Raw genomic sequence first — 8,520 nt, forward strand, 5'->3', positions numbered from 1 at the left:
ACATGGAGATGAAAATCCCCAATTTTGAAACCCTAGAAATCGAATCCTTGCAAAACCCCCAATTTTTTGTGCTTTGAATGTTGTAGAGAAGATGGTGATGAAGATTCCGGTGATATTTCCCGTTGAAAGTCGCCGGAAAAGGGTGTGGTGCCGGATCTAGAGAGGAGCAAGAGAGAGAAAGTGAGTGAGTGTGAGAGAGAGTTCGAAATAATGAAGAAAAGAGGAGGAGGGCCGAAAATTTCAATGTTGGTCGTATTTTTTTTTCGCCCAGCCAGGTTGGTGCGGGCGCACCTCTCAGGTGCGGGCGCACCAATCGATTTTTAAAAACTTTCAAAGCGTTTGGTACGGGCGCACCATCCCGAGGTGCGGGCGCACCAAACCTTTGTTTTTCTTTGAAAAATTCCGGAAAAGTTGGTGCGGGCGCACCATGTCGTGTGCGGGCGCACCAAATTTTTTTTCAAAATTTTTCCTTTTGTGCGGGCGCACCTGGAGAGGTGCGGGCGCACAAAACCTTCTGTTTTTCTCTTCAAAATTTCCGGAGGATTTGGTGCGGGAGCACCATGTATATGTGCGGGCGCACCAAAAATTTTTCGAAAATTTTCTTCCTTTTGTGCGGGCGCACCGGGAGTAGGTGCGGGCGCACAAAACCTTCTGTTTTCTCACTCTTTTCATTTTTTTTCGAATCACGCAATTCACTTAACTTTTCACAAGAACTCAAATGTCCCAATGTAGCTCTCATGGCTAACTGATAAATCAAAATTCTAACTAACAAACAAAAGAAAAATGAACCAATAAAGAAAAGGAAGAAGAAAAGAAACGGGTTGCCTCCCGTATAGCGCTTGTTTTAAGTCTTTAGCTAGACTAAAAAGGATACTGCCATCACAAGAGTCGCTCAGTGTGAGCGAAGAATCAAGCAACCAATTGAACCAACGGCATGAGAATCATGATAGAACTTCAACCTTTGCCCGTTAACCCAAAATGGCCGTTCTCACCCATAACTTCATAAGCTCCATATGGAGTAGTCTTTAACACAGAGAAGGACCCGACCACTTGGACTTTAACTTTCCGGGGAAAAGCTTTAGTCTTGAGTTGAACAGTAAGACCTTGTCCCCAACCCGGAAATCTCGTTGTTGAATCCGGTTGTCGTGCCATTTCTTCGTTTGCTCTTTGTACAGTCTAGAACTCTCATAAGCATCAAAACGAAGTTCCTCCAGTTCTACTAGCCTTTCTTTTCGAGCTTCTCCTGCCAAGTGTAGATCCATGTTGAGCTCCTTAACTGCCCACCAAGCCTTGTGCTCAAGCTCAACCGGCAAATGACATGCCTTGCCATACACAAGGCGATAGGGAGTGGTGCCGATGGGAGTCTTGAAAGCCGTGCGAAGAGCCCAAAGAGCGTCATCAAGCTTCAAAGACCAATCCTTTCGTGTCCTATTGACCACTCTCTCAAGGACATTCTTAACCTCTCGATTCGAAACCTCAACTTGGCCTTGTGTTTGGGGTGATAAGGAAGACCTACTTTGTGATTCACCCCGTATTTCTTCAATAGTGCTTCTAATTGCTTTTTGGCGAAGTGTGAACCCCATCACTGATCAATACACGGGGCACCCCAAATCGAGGGAAGATGATCTTTTCAAAAGCTTGGTGACTACCTTATGGTCATTGGTGGGAGAGGCAATGGCTTCCACCCATTTGGTCACGTAGTCTACCGCAACAAGAATATATACATTCCCACAGGAAGGAACGAATGGGCCCATAAAGTCGACCCCCCAGACATCAAACGGCTCAACCTCAAGAATGTTCTGTTGAGGCATCTCGTGTCGCTTTGTGATGCCACCACTCCGTTGACATCTATCACAAGCCACCACAAATGTTCGGGCATCCTTTTGCAATGTTGGCCAGAACATACCACATTGGAGCACCTTAGCAACAGTTTTGCTTGCTCCACCGTGTCCTCCACATGCCAAAGTATGGCAATGATGCAAAACCGAGGCCATCTCATGATTAGGAACACACCTCCTAAACACGCCATCAGCACACTTCTTAAAAAGGAGCGGGTCATCCCAGTAGAACCTCGAAACTTCTTTAAAGAACCGCTTCCTTTGTTGGGAAGTAAAACCATGAGGTTCAATCCCACAAGCCAGATAATTTGCATAATCAGCGAACCATGGAACCTCATTGTTCAGAATGGCGAACAAGGCTTCTTCTCTCAAATCGTCCTCGATAGGAATCTCCTCCAGATTGTCAGGAGGGAGGCGGAAAGATGGTCAGCTACCACATTCTCCGTCCCCTTCTTCTCTTTCATCTCAAAATCAAACTCCTGAAGAAGCAACACCCACCTAATGAGCCTAGGCTTAGCATCCTTCTTACTCATCAAATACCGGACCGCAGAATGATCCGTATACACCACCGCCTTATTACATGTCAAGTAGGAACGGAACTTGTCAAAAGCAAATACCACGGCCAACATTTCCTTTTCCGTAGTTGCATAGTTCCGTTGAGCATCATCCAGAGTCCTACTTGCATAGGCTATCACATGTAGCCTCCCTTCCTTGCGTTGCCCAAGAACAACTCCCACTGAAAAGTCACTAGCATCGCACATTAGTTCAAAAGGCAAGCTCCAATCCGGAGCTTGCACAATGGGGGCAGAAGTAAGGGCTTTCTTAAGAGTTTCAAAAGCCTTAGTACAAGACTCATCAAACGCAAAATCAACATCTTTCTGAAGTAGATTCGTCAATGGTTTGGCTATTTGAGAGAAATCCTTGATGAAACGTCGGTAAAAACCAGCATGTCCAAGGAAAGCGCGAACTCCCGTCACCGAGTTCGGTGGCGGAAGCTTCTCAATAACCGAAACCTTTGCCGGATCTACTTCAATACCCTTTTTCGACACTTTATGCCCAAGTACAATGCCTTCCTCGACCATAAAGTGACACTTTTCCCAATTCAGTACAAGGTTCGTCTCTTGACACCTTTTTAACACAAATTCAAGATTAACCAGACATGTGTCAAAAGACGAACCACACACACTAAAGTCGTCCATGAAGACTTCAATGGAATCTTCTAGCATGTCAGAGAAGATTGCTGTCATACACCTCTGAAAAGTGGATGGGGCATTACACAAACCAAAGGGCATCCTTCGATATGCAAATGTCCCATACGGACAAGTAAAGGTGGTTTTCTCTTGGTCATCCGGATGAATGGGGATTTGAAAGAATCCGGAATAACCATCAGAAAACAGAAGTGTGAATGACGAGCAAGCCTCTCCAACATTTGGTCAATGAAGGGAAGGGGGAAATGATCTTTCCGGGTGGATTTGTTCAGTTTCCTGTAATCAATACAGACTCTCCACCCAGTGACAGTCCTAGTTGAGATTGTTTCTCCTTTCTCATTCTCAACTATAGTCATGCCTCCTTTTTTTGGAACCACGTGAATCGGGCTCACCCACTTGCTATCTGAGATAGCATAAATGATTCCCGCGTCACGTAGTTTCAAGATCTCCTTTTTACAACCTCTTTGAGGTTGGGATTGAGCCTTCTCTGATGCTCGATGGAGGAGGCATTACTATCGATGAGATGGATACGATGCATAGCAAGAGAAGGGCTTATCCCCTTAAGGTCATCAATCGAATACCCAATGACATCTTTATATTTTTGCAAAATTCCAATCAGTTTTGATATAGAAATGTCATCAAGACTCGAATTGACAATAACAGGATAAGTACATGCATCATCAAGAAAAACATATCTAAGAGAGGAGGGAAGGGGTTTGAACTCTACCTTGGGAGGAGGCTTAGAACACTCCTCTTTTCAGTGGATGATGCAGCTAGAACCTCAAACGCCTCATCTTGCGTGTCCTCTTCCATGTCCAAGTTAAGGGTGTCGGTAAGTCAGATACAAATCGCTCCCCAGAATCATCCACACTCATGGTGTCCTCCACCTCATCTTCCACTAGGCTTACCCGGCAAATTTTCTCCATCATAGGCCTCTTCAGTTCTTAGAGAACTCGAACACCACCCGCTCATTAGCTACCTCAACCGTGATTGTGTCGTTTTTGCAGTTTATCACGGCACCCAAAGTCTTCAGAGCTTCTCTTCCCAGAATAAGAGGAGTCTCAGGATCTTCCTCCATATCCATCACCACAAAGTCGCATGGTACAAACACATGCCCAACTTGAATCGGTATATCCTCCAACTCACCACAAGGGACTCTCACAGTGCGGTCTGCCAATTGAATCGTTTTGCGCGTAGGATGAAGAGGAAATTTCAGGTGCTTTGCAATAGAAAGGGGCATCAAATTGACACTGGCTCCCAGATCGGCCAGTGCACCCTTAGGTTCTAAGTCACCTATCTTCACTGGCAAGGTGAAACTCCCGGGATCTCTTTGCTTCTTGGGCATAGTTCGTTGCACAAGAGCACTCACTTGGTAAGGTAGGGAGATAAGCTCATCTTCAAGTTTTCGCTTATTGGAGAGGATCTCTTTCAAGAATTTAGCATAAGCTGGCATTTGAGACATAGCCTCAAGGAATGGAATGTTGATTTGCAGGCTCTTCATCACATTCAGAAATTTAGTGAACTTGTCACTCAACTTTCTCTCTACCAACCTGTGAGGATAGGGAACCGGAGGCACATAGGATTTGGTTGGTGGAGGTGATGGCAATGTGTTTTTGTCACCAACTTGAACATGTGACTCATCCTTCTCCTCAACGTCCTCTTTCTCAGTTTCCTCAGCTCCATCCTCCTTCTCAACAATCTCAGCTTTTCCATCCTGCTCTAACTCCCCATTCGGCATCTTAGGACCCGCATAACTTGTTCCCGACCTCAAATGAATGGCTTTGGCTTGATGGAGGTTGGGGTTAGGAATGGGTTGGCCTGGAAGTTGATTTGTGGGGTGGAGGGATTCTTCTCAGCTACTTGGGCAATTTGGGTTTCAAGCATTTTGTTGTGGGCTTGTAGCTCTTGAAACCTTTGCTCATGGTTTTGGAGAATTTGGTTCATGGATTGGAGTTGTTGGAGAATTTGGAGAGAGGTGGATCGGAAGATGGTGTAGGTTCGGGATTTTGTTTGGGGAAAGGAAGGTTGGAGGGAGGTTTTGGGTTGTTGGTCCTTTGATGTGGAGCTTGGTATGTGTTGACCCTTGTGAGGAGGAACCACCTTGGTTATAGTTTTGGTTTTGGTTATACCCTTGCGCAAACCCTTGGTTGTGAGCTTGGTTGTACCCTTGTTGAGGTTGATTCCATCCTTGTTGAGGTTGGTTGAATCCTTGGGTGTAGTTTTGTTGAGGTTGTCTCCAACCTCCTTGTTGATTGTTCCTATACCCTTGATTCCCTGATATCCATCTCCTCTTGAATTGATTGCCGCCACATGCTCCGAATGGGTACCTCCACAATAAGAAGTATCATGGTTAGTACCACCACAAATATCACAAGAAAAAGAGTTTACCTGTGAAGGAGTAGACGATGCAAGATTGATCTTGGAGAGCTTCTTATCGAGTTGGTCCATCTTAGCTTGAATTTGATCCATGGGGTCAATTTCAAACTTTCCGCTCTTCTTAGGTTGAGCACCTCTTCGTCTTCCACCCCATGAGTAGTTCTTGATCACCTCCTCAATTGTGGACTCAAGTTGTTCTTGCGGGATCTTAGATAGTTGACCTCCCGCTCCAGCATCAAGATTGGCCCGTGAAATCGGATCAAGACCATCATAGAAGAATCGCATGAGTAGATTCTTGTTGAACTCATGGTGTGGGCATGAACGGATCATCTCCTTGAACCGCTCCCAAGCTTCGGCAAGTGTCTCATCGTTCTCTTGCTCAAATGAGGAGATCTTCCTCCTTATGTCCGCAGTCTTCCACTCCGGGAAGTATTTCTTCAAGAATGCCATGTGACTTTTCCCATGTAGTGAGGGAATTAGCAGGCAAGCTCTTGAGCCATGACTTTGCTTTTCCGGTAAGAGAGGACCGGAACAGGTGCATCTTGATGTAGTCAGGAGAGACATCATTAGTGGTTATCATGGCACAGATCTCAAGAAACCTGTCGAGATGGTCTAGAGGATCTTCATCTGACCCCCCACAAAACTGCTCTGCTTTCACCATCCGAGTATACTGAGGGTGAATGCTGAAATTTGTAGTGGTGGTAGGGAGTCGAATTCCACCTTGAAGAACATAGGAACCCGGATTTCCGAAATCCCTAAACAGTTGTGGATTTTCTTCACCCATTTCTGTTCAACTTCACTTGATGTACTTGAGATTGGCGAAGAAGGCTCGGAACCCAAAGTCAGATTTCCCAAATTCTTCCGAAGCTTTCGCAACGTACGGTCGATTTCAAGATCTAGAGGCAATGTGGGTGAACCGTGAGTTCTTCTTCTCATGTAACACAACAAAGCTAAGCAGAGGATTAGCAAATAACAACCACAGTTAAAAAGAAAATAAAAGAAAATCAACTAAGCAAACTAAACTAAAATATACTTCAATCAATAGCACAGCTTCCCCGGCAACGGCGCCATTTTGATAAGAGGTTTTTAGTGTGTCGTTAAGGCACTAAGAACCGCTTTCCAAACAATATTTATAGTCCTAACAAGCAATCACTAAGAGAATAGTAAGGGCAAGTCAAGGGTCGATCCACAGGGAAAATGGGATTGATTAGAGTCTATCTAGTCTAGACTACCTAATTGAAAGGTATTTGGGGTTTGAAAGATGTTTGGTAACAATTAAGACTATCTAACACTAGAACAAGCAAATATCACGAGTTTAAATATCAAATAAAAGACACTAGAGTTAAGGTTACTAGTATGAATAAGAACGGATGATGATTGTTAATGCGATTGCGAAGCAACAGAGACGATTATGCAAGGTTTAGTTTCCCTCTAAATTACTTGAGTCCTCTCTCGAATGGTCCTCAAGAGTAATCATTCAATCAATCAACTAAATCCTCTCTCGAATGGTCTTTAGTTAATTGATTAAGGATTCGATAAGTTTGGAAAACCCCTAATGAAGGATCCCCTTAATTTCCATCCAATATCTTGGTATAGAAATTAAGTTGATTCTTGGGGATGATAAAAGAGTTCAAAATCCGTTTAAGAACGTTTGAAATCAAAATACCAAAGTATAGATGTGATCAATATCTATCCTAAGGTCTCAAAACACCAAGATCAATGCATAATTCTCTAATAATCACAATCACATCAACATCATATTAAAACCCTAATTCATACTTTCACCCTAACCCTAGATTATGAAACTACTCACTAATCATGGAGTTAAAGCAATTAAACAATGAATCTATGACTAATCTAAGTTAAACATGATTAAGAAATGATTAAACTAATAGAAATCGCAATTATTAAACTAGAAATGAAGATCTTAAATAATATGAGAACATAAACAACACCAAGAGAATGAAATAAAAACTAAAACTTTGAATTGAATTGAATAAAAAGTACCTTGAATGTAAATCGAATCACAAAACTATGATCTCTAATCTCAATTACCAATGTAAAACTCAGTGTTTTCTCTCTAATACAAAACCCTAAAAAGTTGTGTGAAAGATAGAATAAAGCGTAAGTCCCTCCCTCCAAAGGAAAGAGGGCTTTAATGATTGAAATCTTTGTTACGGAACGCATGGTGCGGGCGCACCATGCTCAGGTGCGGGCGCACGAATGTGAAGGTGCGGGCGCACCTAAGCTTCTGCCTCAGCTTGAATTCATACGTCAAAATGTGCGGGCGCACATAGAGTTGGTGCGGGCGCACCAGACGCAGGTGCGGGCGCACCTTACACTTGGTGCGGCGCACCAATTCGTCTGTTTTGGGCTGCAATGTTTGTTGATGGTGCGGGCGCACAAATAGCGTGTGCGGGCGCACCAGACGCACTTCAGGCTAACTCTCAGCCTCTAGCTTGTTCCCTCGTGCCATGCCTCACATTTCTCGGCCCCAAAAAGGGTCATACCTGCAATAGAAACACGAGCAAACATGGTGAAAGCAAATGTGCTAGAAATTCGATCAAAATAGATCGAAAATCTAGAAAGTCACTATGATCAAGTATGATCACGTGAATGAAGTAAAAGGGAAAAGTGAGGAGAAAGAAGGAAGAAAAGGAGGAAAAGGGAGCTAAAACAAGCCAAAAGAAGGTCATAAAGTGCGTTAGAAACGCACTTATCAAATGCGTAATTCTATCGTATCACAAGCATGAAATAAGTATTGGATTGGAATCCTATGAATTATTGTTGTAGCAAGGATAATGTTACAAGAGGTTGTCTAAACTAAAGACTTAACCTAAGGAGAATGAAATGATTATATACTTGATGTTTTGTGAATGAGCATCACTAAGAAGGATATTTGGCGATAAACTCGTAGTTGGAATCCCTACAAGTAGTGAACAATGGAGGGGAGTGTGAACTTGTTCTGCACTCCTACATAGGCCTACTGTGATGAGAATAATGTCCTTACAAATTTTGATAACTCAAGTAGGTGGAAGGCTCCGTACGATCTTGGGGGTATGTATATTAAGGTGATGGATGTGGAACGGAACGAATTG

General features: G+C 43.6%; 1 non-coding gene across 1 annotated transcript; it reads left to right on the forward strand.

Moving 5' to 3' along the window:
- The first annotated feature begins 5,723 nt into the window (after positions 1–5,723).
- LOC125496123 (small nucleolar RNA R71) lies at positions 5,724–5,830 on the forward strand. Its single transcript, XR_007272824.2, has one exon. It is a non-coding gene; the product is annotated as a small nucleolar RNA R71 (small nucleolar RNA).
- The last annotated feature ends 2,690 nt before the right edge of the window (positions 5,831–8,520 follow it).

Source organism: Beta vulgaris, chromosome 3 (genome assembly GCF_026745355.1).
Source record: "Beta vulgaris subsp. vulgaris cultivar EL10 chromosome 3, EL10.2, whole genome shotgun sequence".
In the NCBI taxonomy this organism is placed as follows: domain Eukaryota; kingdom Viridiplantae; phylum Streptophyta; class Magnoliopsida; order Caryophyllales; family Amaranthaceae; genus Beta; species Beta vulgaris.